The sequence below is a fragment of the Prionailurus viverrinus genome, chromosome C1, assembly GCF_022837055.1.
Source record: "Prionailurus viverrinus isolate Anna chromosome C1, UM_Priviv_1.0, whole genome shotgun sequence".
Lineage (NCBI taxonomy): Eukaryota > Metazoa > Chordata > Mammalia > Carnivora > Felidae > Prionailurus > Prionailurus viverrinus.
The window spans coordinates 40,271,611-40,286,704 of NC_062568.1; positions in this window are offsets into that span (position 1 = coordinate 40,271,611).

Below are 15,094 nucleotides of genomic sequence, written 5' to 3' on the forward strand. Positions count from 1 at the left end.
CCCTTAATGACTTCATGAAAAGGGAAAGAAAAATACGTAAATTACTTTTCAACCACTTCTTTTTTTTTTATTATTGAAGTTGAATCATACCTTTTTCATCTTAAATATAAGTCTTTAATGTTTTTGCATATGAAAATGTTTAACTCTCTAATTGTAATGCTGAAATGTATTTACATTTTTGGATGTTATAAACTTTTCCTTACGTACACTCTGTATCAGTGTCACATAATGCTCTGCTTCTGCTATATCTGACATTAAGTATATATACCGGATAACCAAAATTTAATCAGTTTCCAAAGAATTTTTATTATAAAGTATTGCCTATAAGGACAGTAGTGGAAATTAGAAGTTTGGTTTGCTTTAGCCATCACAACCACTTTGATTGTTTGATCCTGAAAAAAATCAATGCCTGGGAGGGGTCAAATGTTATTATTTTCTGATGAAAGAAGCTAAACGATGATTAATTATTAGTTTGTTAGGACTGCAGTAACAAAATACCACAAACTGGGTGGCTTAGAACAACAGCAATTCATTGTCCCACGGTTCTGGATGCTCAAAGTCTGAAATCAGTGTTGACCAGGTTGGTTCCTTCTGAAGGCTGTAAGGTCGAGTTTGTTCCAGGTTTTTCTCCTAGGTTCCGGTGTTTTGTCAGCAATATTTGGTGGTCCTTGACTTACAGGATCTCTACTTTCATCTTCACATGGCATTCTTCTTGGGTGTGTGTCCATGTCCATACTTACCTTTACCAGTCATATTGAAATAAAGGCCTACCCTGCTCCAACATTACCTCATCTTAATTAATTAATTAATTAATTACACCTGTAAGGATCCTATTGCAAATAAGGTCAGTTCTGTGGTCCTGGGGGTTAGGATTCAACATATGATTTTTAGGGCAGGGGGACACAATTCAGCCTATAGTAATTATAATCCTCAAATCCTATTTTTAAATGCTCATGAGCCATGGGACCTATCCCTTGGGCTTGTATCTTACTTAAAATATATATAAATAAAATATTACAAAACAAAAACAAACAAATGAACCTCCCCCAGCCAACAACTCACTGCTGGCCAGAGATTTCATTGCTCAGTTGACCAGTTGATCAAGATAGGCTTCATTTCATAAGCACCCATTCAGAAATGATGTTCTCTTACATCCTCACAAGAATCTAACACACAATAAATTATAATGTGGAAAATAAATTCTAAAAAAGAAAAATAAAAAGTAAACAGATAAAATAGAAAATATCAAACTTGGAAATCTTCAGATTTTATATATAATCTACTTACTAGGAAACCGTAAGGCTGCCACCCCTCCTGCATTCTGTGGAATGTTCCAATCTCACCAAGAAAATCTTATACCTCATTAACTTCACTTTCATATCTAATGCTTATTATTTACTAGAGTGATAAAACAAGTTATTGGTTGATGATGACTTATCACATTACCATCTCATTTTTGCTTGGCACATGCTGTTAAAAGTGTGGAAAACCTATCCATGGATAACTGAAGATATTTTTAGCAGTTACCTTTTACAGGATACAACATTTAAAAGGAAATGACTTTTATTTTTATTTTTTCAACGTTTTTATTTATTTTTGGGGCAGAGAGAGACAGAGCATGAACAGGGGAGGGGCAGAGAGAGAGGGAGACACAGAATCGGAAACAGGCTCCAGGCTCTGAGCCATCAGCCCAGAGCCCGACGCGGGGCTCGAACTCACGGACCGTGAGATCGTGACCTGGCTGAAGTCGGATGCTTAACCGACTGCGCCACCCAGGCGCCCCTTATTTTTATTTTTTTAGAGAGAGAAAGAGAGAGAGGATCTTAAGCAGGGTTTGCACTGGGCACAGGGCTTGATCCCATGATCCTGGGATCATGATCTGACCTGAAATCAAAAGTCAGATATTCAACTGACTGAGCCACCGAGGCACCCCTAAAAGTAAACCTTTCATTTTAATGTATTGGCTATTTTTTAAAAGGTAGAGATGAGATAAGTGTTTTGGTTTGATAGCCAGGTTTACTCTGACAGGTCTTGTCTTTAGTAAAATATAAGTACAGATATGTTTGGAAGTTCATTTATAATGGGAAATGGAAAAATTGTGTTTTTATCTTTTTATCCAAATTATAGTCTTTAATAATCATTTAAAAATTACTGGAAATGGATGCTTTTTTTTTTTGGAGGAGATATCTTACTATGATGTGGACAATTTTTAGTATTCTTGATGTTTGGTGACTATCACCTAAAAGAGTATATCTAAAAACTGTGCAAAGTTATTCTTACTAATAATAACAGTCTGGAGAATTTCCCAAAGCAGTGATACCTTATTAACTCATAGCCACCACACGAACAACTACTTCCTAAAACCTGTACTTCCTCATTTAAACTGAAAACAGTATTTTGAGACCAAGCTTGTGTTTTCATAAACAAGTAGTTTACCTAAATTAAATTTCAGAAGTTTGGTTTCAACTTTTTGGAGGGCTTCTGTGATGTAGTATCTATGACTTCAATGATACTTGAAAGCAGTTTGAATTTTTCACTTTTTGATTCATTTTGTTCTTGTGAGTAATAGGACAAACACAAACTCAAAGTATTCTTTCATTTTAATGTTTATTTATTTTTGAGAGAGGGACAGAGAGAGAGAGAGAGAGAGAGAGAGAGAGAAAGTGAGTGGAGGCGGCGCAGAGAAGAGAGGGAGACAGAGGATCCGAAGTTGGCTCCGCGCTGACAGCAAAGAGCCTGATGCGGAGCTCGAACCCATGAACCCTGAGAACCCAGGTTCCCCAAACTCAAAATATACTTATAGCCACAATAAAATACATGTTTTCAAAAACATTCCAGATCATAATCTATTTCTATTTGTTTTAATGGATTTTATTCTCTTTTTGAGGGTAAAACTTCATTCAAATACAGTTCTTCAGAAATGCTGGCAAAATCACAGGTGCTAACAAAAATTTAGAAGGGTAATTAGTTCTTTTCCTTGAATTATACACCACATTTTTTAGAAGTTTATTTACTTTGATAGAGAGAGAGAAAAATGGGCAGAGAGAGAGAGAATCCCAAGCAGGTTCCACGAGTCTGACCTAGGACTCAGTCTCATGAACCACGAGATCATGACCTGGGCTGAAATCAAGAGTTTGATGCTTAACCAACTGAGCTACCCAGGCACACACCATTTTAATTAAACATTCAACCTTAGCAGTGGTACCTAAGAGTACCAATGTTGTGTCTAGTTATAGCCAAGGAGTATCAACAGAACACTGACTTTTAGCAAGCTTCCATGTTATTCTAATAACATAATAAGTTTGAGGGTAGCAAAAACCATTCTTATCCTGTTCCTTCTTCCTTGCTAACAGAATTCCTATTTAGATATTCATTGGAGATATTATGATCTCAGGGAAAGTGGCTCCAGTTTTTGGCCTAAGAGCAAGCATGTGACCCAGTTCTGACCAATGAAGTGTAAGAGGAAATCCTCTTTGGATATCCTAGGGAATATTTTCCTTTCTGATAAGAGACAGGGTACTAAGAGCTCTTGGCCCTGTACCGCTAGCTATTTCTGTCTTTGAATATGGTTACAGAAGGACATGGTGTGTGGGACTCCTGCAATGATCTTGAAACCTGGAAATGTCCAAGAGACTTCTTTTTTTAATAAATATTTTAATGCCAATGTAGTTAACATACATTGTTATATTACTTTAGGATATACAATATAGTGATTCAACAGTTCCATATATTACTCAGTGCTCATCAAGACAAGTGAAATCTTAATCCCTTTCACTTATTTCATCCGTCTCCCACCTCGTAATCCTCCCCTCCTCTGGTAACCACCAGTTTGTTTTTTATAGTCTGTTTTAATTTGTCTGTTTCTTTTTTTCCTTTATTTCTTTTGTTTCTTAGATTCCACGAATGAGTGAAATCATATGGAATGATTTTCTCTGGCCTATTTCCCTTAGATTCTACTCTCTAGATCCATCCATGTTGTTGCAAATGGCAAGATTTCATTCCTTGTTATGGCTGAATAATATTTCCATATATATATATATATATATGCCACTTTGTTCATTTATTTATTTTTTAATATTTATTTATTTTTGAGAGAGGGAGAGAGGGAGAGAGAATGAGTGGGGGAGGGGCAGAAAGATAGGCAAGCAGAGGATCCAAAGCAAGCTCTGTGCTGCCAGCAGAGAGCCTGATGAGGGGCTCAAACTCACAAACTGTGAGATCATGACCTGAGCCAAAGTTGGATGCTTAATCAACTGAGCCACCCAGGTGCCCCCATTCATTTATTGATGGACACTTGGGCTACTTCCATAATTTGGTTATTGTAAATAATGCTGCAATAAACATAGGGGTGGATATATCCCTTTGAATTAATGTTTTCATATTTTTTGGGTAAATACCTAGTAGTGCAATTACTGGATCACAGGTTAATTCTATTTTTAATTTTTTGAGGAACCTCCATAGTGTCTTCCACAGTGGCTGTACTGGTTTGCATTCCCACCAACAGTACAAGAGGGTTCCTTTTTCTCCACGTCATCACCAACACTTCTTTCTTGTGTTTTTTATTTTAGCCATCTGACAGATATGAGGCAGTATCTCATTGTGGATTTGATTTACATTGCCCTGATGATGAATAATGTTGAAAATCTTTTCATGTGCCTGTTGACCATCTGTATGTCTTCTTTGGAGAATTGTCTGTTCGTGTCTTCTACCCATTTTTAATTGTATTATTTGTTTTTTTGGTGTCAAGTTATATATGTTCATTATAGATTTTGGATACTAACCTTTTATTGGATATGTTGCTTCCAAATATCTTCTCTCATTCAGTATTTTGTCTTTTAGTTTTGTTTATTGTTTCCTTTGCTGTGCAGAAAGTTTTTATTTTGATGTAGTCCCAATAGTTTATTTTTTCTTTTGTTTCCCTTGACTTGGGGAACATATCTAGAAAGATGTTGCTATTGCCAATGTCAAGGAAATTACTGTCTGTGCTCTCTTCTAGGATTTTGTATGGTTTCAGGTCTCATATATATGTCCTTAATCCATTTTGAGTGTATTTTTGTGTATGGTGAGAGAAAGTGGTCCAGTTTCATTCTTTTGCATGTGGCTGCCCAGTTTTCCCAACACCATTTGTTGACGAGACTTTTTCCCATTGCATATTTTTGCCTCCTTTCTGGAAGATTAATTGACCATATAATTATGGGTTTATTTATTTTATTTATTGTGGGCTTTCTATTCTGTTCTATTGATCTGTGTGTCTATTTTTGTGTTAGCGCCTTACTGTTTTGATTATTGCAGCTTTGTAATATAACTTGAAGCCTGGAATTGTGATGCCTCTGGTTTTGTTTATTTTTTCAAGATTGCTTTGGCTATCTGGGGTCTTTTGTGGTTCCATACAAATTTTAGGATTGCTGGTTCTAGTACTGTGAGAAATGCTGTTGGTATTTTGACATGGATTGCATTAAATCTATAGATTTCTTTGGATGTTATAAACATTTTAACAATATTTGTCCTTCTAATCCATTAGCATGGAATGTTTTTCCATTTCTTTGTGTCATCTTCAATTTATTTCATCAATGTTTTATAGTTTTCAGAGTACAGGTCTTTCACCTTCTTGGTAAAGTTTATTCCTAGGTATTTAATTATTTTTAGTGCATTTGTAGATGGTATTGTTTTCTTAATTTCTCTTTCAGCCACTTCATTATTAGTGTATAGAAATGCAATGGACTTCTGTACATTGATTTTGTATCCTGCGACTTACTGAATTCATGTATCATTTTCTAGTAGGTGTGTGTGTGCGTGTGTATGTGTGTGTGTGTGTGTGTGTGTGTGTGTGTGTAGTCTTTAGGGTTTTCTCTATATAGTATCATGTCATCTACAAATAGTGAAAATTTTACTTCTTCCTTAACAATTAGTAGGCCTTTTATTCCTTTTTGTTGTCTGATTGCTGTGGCCCAGACTTCCTGTACTATGTTGAATAAAAGTGGTGAGAATGGGCATCCTTATCTTATTCCTGATCTTAGGTAAAAAAAAAAAAACTCAGTTTTTCATCATTGAATATGATGTTAGCTGTGGGTTTTTCATATAAGGCCTTTATTATTTAGAGGTATGTTCCCTGTAAACATACTTTGTTGAAGGATTTTTATCATGAATGGATGTTGTCCTTTGTCAAATGCTTTTTCTGCATCCAAATGATCATGCAGTTGTTACCTTTTCTCTTATTGATGTGATGTATCACGATGATTGATTTATGAGCATTAAAGCACACTTGCATCATGGGAATAAAACCCATTCGTGGTGAATTTTTTTTTATATATATTGTTGGATTCAGTTTGCTAGTATTTTGTTGAGGATTTTGCATTTATGATTTTCAGAGATATTGGCTTGTAGTTCTCCTTTTTTTTGTTGTTGTTGTATCTTTATCTGGTTTTGGTATCAAGGCAATGCTGGCCTTACAGAATGAATTTGGAACTTTTCCTCCCTCTTCTATTTTTTGGAAAAGTTTGAGAAGAATGGATATTAACTCTTCTTTAAATGTCTTCTTTAAGTAGGGGCGTCTGGGCTAAGTGTCAGTCAGTTAAGCATCTGACTTCGGCTCAGGTCATGGTCTCATGGCTTGTGAGCCTGAGCCCTGTGTCAGGCTCTGTGCTGACAGCTCAGAGCCTGGAGCCTGCTTTGGATTCTGTGTCTCCCTCTCTCTCTCTGTCTCTGCCCCTCCCCTGCTCACACTTTGTCTCTCTCTCCCCAAAATAAATAAACATAAAAAAAATGTCTTCTTTAAGTGATAGAATTCACCTATGAAGCCATCTGGTCCTGGACTTTTGTTTGTTGAGAGTTTTTTGGTTATTGATTCAATTTCATTGCTGGTAAATGCTGTTCAAATTTTCCTATTTCTTCCTGCTTCAGTTTTGCTATTTTATATGTTTCTAAGAATTTATCCATTTCTTCTAGGTTGTCCACTTTGTTGGCATATAGCTTTTCATGATATTCTCTGACAATCCTTTGCATTTCTGTGATGTCAATTGTTATTTATCCTCTTTCATTTCTTATTTTGTTTATTTGAGTCATCTCTCCTTTTTGTTTCATGAATATGCCTAGAAGTTTATCAATTTTGTTAACTTTTTCAGAGAACCAGCTCCTGGTTTCATTGATCCATTCTATTGTTTTGTTTTTTTTGTTTCTATATCATTTATTTATGCTCTAATATTTATTATTTCTTTCCTTCTGCTGGTTTGTGTTTTGTTTGTTACGGGTTTTCTAGTTCTGATAGGTGTAAGGTTAGGTTGTTTATTTGAGATTTTTTTTCTTGCTTCTTTTGATATGCCTGTATTGCTATAAACTTCCCTCTTACAATCTTTGCTGCCTCTCAAAGATTTTGGACCACTGTGTTTTCATTTTCATTTGTCTCCATGCATTTTTTGATTTCTTCTTTGATTTATTGGTTGCCCCATTCATCATGTAGTAGCATGTTATTTAACCTCCATGTATTTGTGCTCCTTCCAGGTTTTTTTCTTGTGGTTGATTTCTAGTTTCATAGTGTTATGGTCTGAAAAGATGCATGATATGATTTTGATCTTTTTTAATTTGTTGAGACTTGTTTTGTGACCTAATATGTGATCTGTTCTGGAGAATGTTACGTATGCACTTGAAAAGAATGTGCATTATGCTGTTTTAGGTTGGAATGTTCTGAATATATCTGTTAAATCCATCTGTTTAGTGTGTCATTCAAAGCTACTCTTTCCTTGTTGATTTTTCTGTTTAGATTATCTGTCCATTCGTGTAAGTGAGGTGTTAAAGTTCCCTACTATTATTGTATTACTATATTATTTCCTTAATATTGGTTATTAACTGTTTTGTGTATATAGGTATTGCCATATTGGATGCATAAATACTTACAATTGTTAGATCTTCTTGTTGAATTGTCTTCTTCATGATTATATTGTGTCCTTTGTTGTCTCTTGTTACTACAAGAGACTAACTTCTTAACAGCAGAGCCAGCAAATAAAATTTAAGTTTAGAGAATCTAGACTAAATTGCAGGAGGATATTCTTCCACTTTTTAATTATAAAAAGGATTCCAGTAGATAAATTTTCTTTCCCTTGAAAAGGCAATTGTTATACGTGGATAATTTGAGTAATATTTACACAGTATTTACCTCCAGAGTTAACCTGGATATATATCAGAAAGATATTTTTACCAGTAGCCTTCTAAACACCTCAGAAATGCATATCGACTCCTCTGTTGGTTGAGCCAACAGTTTATATACATGGATGGACTTTTAGGTTTAGTTGTGTGAGCTTAATTGTCTTTACAGACATGTTTGACAGAGAACTGAAAGCAGTTTGAACTGGAAATATCAAAACAACTGGAAGTTATTTTTTCTATATGATTTTTTCTACATTTTCTATATTTTTTTTTACAGTGTTGTTTGAGCTGGTCGACTGCTTTAAAAATAAGGCTTTTTTAGTAGACAGAAGAGATTCTTGTGACACAAATATGAATCTTTCCTAAACCATTTTATCATCAGCATTCAGCATTGGCTTCGAAGGCTCACCCTATGAAGAGCTGACACACAATCATTATTCTGCATCAGTCCACTTTACCTTAAAGGGCAACTGATTGCATATATAAAGAAAAACAAAATAGACCTGTCTAAAATAATTGGTACTAAGAAGAAGCAACCAAACTCATTTAATGATACCCTACATCCACATAAACTGATAATTGTAGTCGAGGTGTTTTTCATTTGCAGTTTTAAATTAGTCAAAACATTTATGTTTTCTAATGTGACTTCCTAAGGATGGATTATTATTTTTTTCAAAGGATGGAGCCATCTTAATGCTGACGAGAACACAAAGTAGATTATACAAAAAGTACACACCTTGTGACCACAAGAAACAGGAGGCTGTGCTTGCTACAGCACAGTAATTGGTTAGTACTCTAGCAGAAGGAAAGGGTGGGGATGGGCAAGGAAAGACTCACAGCCAGTACAGATGGAGGGTGAGGCAAACGTCAGGTAAACCTAAGTAAGCAACCCGAAGGCAGCCTAATCTGGGCTTCCCAAATCAAATGAAACCTAGAAGTTGAAGGACACATTCTCTGAGACTGATAGCCTTGAAAATACTTTTGCCAATCAGTTCTAGCATCATAGTTTATGTATCTTTGGAAACTCTATAGAAATGTATTAAAAATCAATCTCACACGTAAAAAGGCAGTGTTCTTCAGGAAGCAAAGCTTCAAATATCTTTTGTTACATTTCGGATAACAGATGGACTAAACAATTCAATTCAAACAATTATTTAAGTATAGAAGCACCAAAATAGTTAGCAAACCAATGTCCTTTATTTGTTGATACTATTTTTTCAGGTTATGAATATTTGGATCCAGTAGACAGTCTAAAAATAAGCCAGGATTCTATGTTGCCTTAAAGAATAACTCAAAATTCCTTAGAGGGGTAATAATGGAATCAATTCAAGGGCAAAATCAAGTATAGAACACAATCACCCATTCTCCTCTTAAAGGAAATAAAACCCATATATGTAGTAGAAATGTTTATTGAGATTTCTTTCAAAACTATTATTGCAACTCAAATTTTTAAAAAGTTTAGTTTACTTAGTATTTTAGGGATCCATGTTTTTTTTTAAGCTTATTTGTGGGGGCGGGACAGAGAGAGAGAGGGAGAGAGAGAATCTCTGGCAGGCTTTGCACTGTCTATGCACAGCCCTACATGGGGCTTGATCTCACAAACCATGCGATCATGACCTGAGCCGAAATCAAGAGTTGGCCACTTAACTGACTGAACCACCCAGGTGCCCCTTAGGGATCCATGTTTTTGAAGAGAATTTGCAGTTATCAAATACCAAGTCTCAGTCTTTTTATATGTACAATAGGCATAGTAACAGTATTATTTCACAGAGGTGTTGTGAAGATGAAATGAGATAATATCTTACAAGCACCTTGTGTAACATCTGCCACTTATATTGTGCTCCAAATATATAGTGCCATTTGTTACATACATGGCTCAATGCAGATAACAGTGTAACAAAACGTATCTGACAGACAGCCTTGGGAGGGACCTTCTTACTGTGTTTTTAACTATCCTTAAATGTTGAAATAATCACTCTAGTCAATACTTTATAACTGCATCAGAGAGGAAGGCTTTGTCCAGGAAACATGATGAGGGGTCTTCTTTATTGTATTAGGATCTTCCTTATTACACTGTTAGTCTGTGTGAGTGCCAATTCAGGGACCCAGGATGAAGAATATCATCTAATCAGGATTTTATGGCTGTGAGACACAATTATCTTCCACTCTGCTGCACTTGTAACTGACATGTTAATTAGGCATTTTATAAGATATGAGGGACAAATCAGCAGTATGGAAATAATATTTCTAAAAACAAACAAAATAAAAGAGCAGACACAATGACCACATCACTAAGATGTTGGGGTCAGAGGGAACTGGAAAACAGGGACTCTTGCACTGGACATGTGAACTGTGTCCCAAAGGGAACATTAAGGAATTCTGAAAGTTTTGCCAAGAGCCCAGAATGCAAACTTCATGCATAAGTGCATGTCCAACTTGGTGGGACTCAGCTTCAAGATGCTGCTTAGAAACAGGTATTCCGTGTGGGGTGTTTGAGACAGAAGATTGAGGCTATCAGAATGTCTAACACAGGAGCTCTTTGCTTAGATGGGTGAGGCCCTCTGTGCTGTCTTCTGTGAGGGGCTTGCAGGCAACGGTGCTACTGGAAAAAAGGGTGCCAAGAAGACCAACTAAAATAACTGAATGCTGAGAAAGCCATTCCTATTCATGTAGCCTGTGGAAGGTAAGGCTGAGCAAGCTGTTGAGAATGTGAATATTGTGATGATGCTGTGACCGTCTTCTGTTACTTTAGAATACAAGAGAGTGTATGTTACCTTGTAACATGAGAGAGTTAGGTTAGGCAGCAAAAGAAACTACCTGTGGCCAAAGTTGAGTGATTGAAACACTTATTAAATGAAATTTGTATGTGTTTTCTGGCTGCACATGGAGAAAACTAAGCAGTTAACTCAGTTCCATGTTTTATTTCCAGTATGATGGGCAAGGTGTCCCTTTTCCTCCTTCCAAATTCTTTTTTAAGATCTCTTAAGACAAAATCTGGCTTACATTTATACCAATGGACACTATGACTGAAAAATGGCAAAATTCCCATATTAGAACAGATTTTGTGAGAGAGAGACAGAGAGAGAGAGCAAGTGAGTGAGGGGCAGAGAGAGAGGGGAGGAAGAGAGAGAGAGAGAGGGCAACAGCAGCAGGGCTCACCTGATGTGGGGCTTGACCTCACCCAAAGTGGGGTCCTTGCTCACCTGATGCAGGGCACAAGCTCAGCAGCAGTGGGCACGAGCTCACCCGAGGTGGGGCTCAAACTCACAAACCTTGAGATCACGTCCTGAGCCGAAATCAGATGCTTAACAACTGAGCCACCTAGATGCCCAAGAACAGATTTTTTTTTTTTTGAGGTAAACTTCACATAACGTACATTTCACCATTTTAAGCATTTTAAAGTATACATTTCAGTGACTTTTAGTAAATTCACAATGCTGCACAACCATGATCATTGTCTTGTTTCAGAACATTTTCATCACCCCCAAAGGAAACCCTGTAACAGTAAGCAGTCCTTACCCATCCTTCCCTCCTCCCAGTCCCAGCCCCTGACAACATCTAACATGCTTTCTGTCTCTATGGATTTGCGTTAGTAATGTATTTCTTTTGGGATCTTCTGAATTCTGCATTCACTTTTCCAACTAGAAACTGTAGACTACAGAGTGTATGTATGTGTGTGTATGTGAGTGAGAGTGAGAGAGACAGAGAGAGAGAGGAACAAGAGTCAACATTCACGAGAAGTTTTGCAAGGTCAAGTCTATTTAAAATAACTGAACAAAGTGAAAACCTGGGAGGATACTTATTTTTCATCTAGATGTCTGTAACTTAAATTAGGTGTCTAAACTTAAATTTCCCAAGGGTTCAGACAGTTATAGGTTATAGAAACGTCACAGTTCTTGAAATATGTCTGTAACATTGAAAAAGCCTTTTGAATGGCAATGTGGCCTTAAAGCTCCTAAGTTAGGCTAAAAAGTTTCACACCCATCAGAAGCTCTGTTCTGGATCTGAGTTCTTCCTGTAATAGTTGATGATAAACCTATTACTTTTCTTTAGAGCAGTGTAGTGGTGACCATTCTTTATCCTGCATTTGTCTTGGGAAGCACATCAGATACAGCAGAGGAAACAGGATGCTGGCGGTAAGTGAAAAAGCAACTTAAAAATAATTAAACTCCTTTATTTCCCCAAAATAAATACTTATCAATTTTAAATTAAAATATACTTTTTATTCTGGCTGGAATTGATTAAAAGTTAGTTAACCTATTCATAAACTTAAAAACTTTGAAAATGAACTAGAAAATCGTTCTTAGGGCATCTTTTGTTTTGTAAACTGATTTAAAATTCGCATGACTTTCTTAGTTATGATTACATTTATAAAGAAGTTATGTTTTCTGCGTTCTGGGAAAAAAAAGCCTATTTTTAAAAGAAATCTTAATTTTCAGCCAGTCAAATAATTCCTTGGAAGGAAGAATAGCCAGTTGGGTCTTGTGATTTAAGCTGTGCTTTATAAACTCCAATGTCAATGTCAGGAGATCACTATTAGTTGCAGTTTGCACACATTTTGAGGATTTTCCTTCCATTTTTATTTTCAATTCCTTTTCATTTCACGAGCTCCAACTAATATATCTTGACTATTTCCATTAATAATTTCCTAATAATCCATTAGGATTCCCCTGCCAAAGCTCAAACACCTCACTGGTCTTGATGTTATGGATCTTTCTTGTTTTCTTTCCAGAGGATCTTTCCTATGTGCTTCACTGTAGTCTCCCACCTTTTTGTTTTGTTTTGTTTTGTTTTGTTTTGTTTTGTTTTGTTTTGTTCTCTCAGTTTTGGCTTCTGGGGACTCGTTGATGACAATGGAAAACAGTCTCCATGTCACATTTTGAGCTCTACACTGACTTACCTACTGTTCCCACAAACATTTTTCAGGCAGTGTCAACCGGAAGTAATTTTTTTAAAAGCAACTGAACCGGGGCTGAGTGCCAACTTCGGCTCAGGCCATGATCTCCCGGTTCCTGAGTTCCAGTCCCGTGTGGGGCTCTGTGCTGACAGCTCAGAGCCTGGAGCCTGCTTCGGATTCTGTCTCTCACTCTCTCTCAAAAATAAGTAAACATAAAAAAGAACAGAAACAATGTTTAAAAACAATAAAAGCAACTGAACCTCCTTTAAGCCACCTGGAAGTTGAGGACAGCACAGCACTTCTCATGGCATGTAAAAATTAACATAATGCACTTGGAGGTCCTCGTTGTTGAGAAACACTGTGGCAAAATGTGCAAAGTATCATTATCTTTTCTTTTCCTTGCTTGAGGATCTATCAACAAAATTCATCTCCAGTTAAGAGCTCTCCACAACTTGGAGGGTTTAATTGGCGAGTCCCCTTCTTCTTCAGGTCCCTCATATTGTGTGTCTACATGAACTTACACTCCAACTTAAGAAGACAAACGAAAACTTCTCTTGAAGTTAAGTCAAAGGACTTGAAAGTACTGTGGGAAAGGGGCTTGAAAAGGGGAAAAAAGCAGTTAGCAGTAGCTAAACTGCAAATCCCCTATCTCTGCCCTCCAGACCACATCCCAACGAATCCAGCTGTGCCCCACCCGCCAGTAGACTTGTGAGGCTCCTGATTGATAGTCCAGATACAGGGCATATATTTATCCGAGTCTCCCTTCACTGCTGGGTGTCAGTCTGGCCTGTGCTCAGGGTGTGGAATTTGGTTGGAGTTTCAGTGTGTAGGATCCACTCCCGGGGTTTTGGCAAGATTGAGAAACGTAAGGTAACTCTCTGGCAGTAGGGGTTGGTATGCACCGGGGCTTCAGCCCAGAAGGGGAAAAAAGTGTAAAATTCATGGAAGCCTGGTGTTCTCTAGAGTCATTCATCTGCTACTTCAGGAGGCCACCGAATGGCTTTATCTGGACAGGTACAGACCCAGGGACACAACTGGGATAACCGGTATTCCTGGTAACTGCTTGTCAGATACTGGGGCATTTGGAGGAGAGGTGGGGAAGGGACGGGGCGGGAGGGCGGGGGTTGGAGTGGGGGTTGGGAAGTGGTGATAAAGAAGAAGGAAGGATGGTGAAGGGAAACGGTTGGGCTGGTTCCTCCTTGCTGCATCTCCAGGAAGGATTTGGAGACCTAAGTTCTGGGCTGGGGGTGGGTCCCTAACACGCTGCGGGTCTTGACCTTTACAAGCCTCCCCTTACTCCTCTGGAGAGGGCTCACCTCTGGTCTTTGTGCCCTTTCCTGCCTTTTGATTCTTGTTCTTTGAGAGAAGCCCGGTTCCGTAGTCCCGGGAAGAAAAGGTACTCTTTGCCACAGGTGGGCTGGAATGGAAAGGCCAGGAAAGTGGCCTCCGTGGTATGAATTATGTTTATTTAGTTCCTATATTAAAAATGATTTTCTTTTTAAAAAGTAATAGCCCCCCACTCCCAAGCCCGGGTTGGGGCTTTGCACAGGGAAGGTCCGGCGGCTTCCCTCTCCCCCAAACTGCAGGCACCGGGTGCTTTCCTCCGGCACCGGCCGGCTCGCTTGGCGCTGGGCCTCTCTCCGTCGGCCCCGCGGGGTCCACGCTCCTCTTCCCCTTCCCCGCCGCCCTGCGGCCTTCCCGACCCCCTCCCGCGGCCTCCCGGACGGCGGACACCCCGGCCCGAGCAGTTCGCGGGGCGAGGGTCCTCGCAGGCCGCGCGGGTTGTTTGTGGCCAGGTGGCCACTCGCGCCCAGGGCTGGCGACTCCTCCTGGGAAGGGCGTGGAGGGCGGCACGGCGCGTGAAGGCGGCGGGCGCCTGGCTCCGCGCCGCGCCGCGGGGACGCCCGGCTGGCCCTGAGCGAGAGGGGGCGGCCCCGAGCCTGCGGCCGAAGGGAGCTCCGCCCCGGCCCCGTATAAGTGTGCAGGGCTGCGCCGCGCGGGCTGTGGCGGCGGCGGCGGCGGCGGCGGCGCGGGGTGCCGGATCCGGCTCGCACGGCC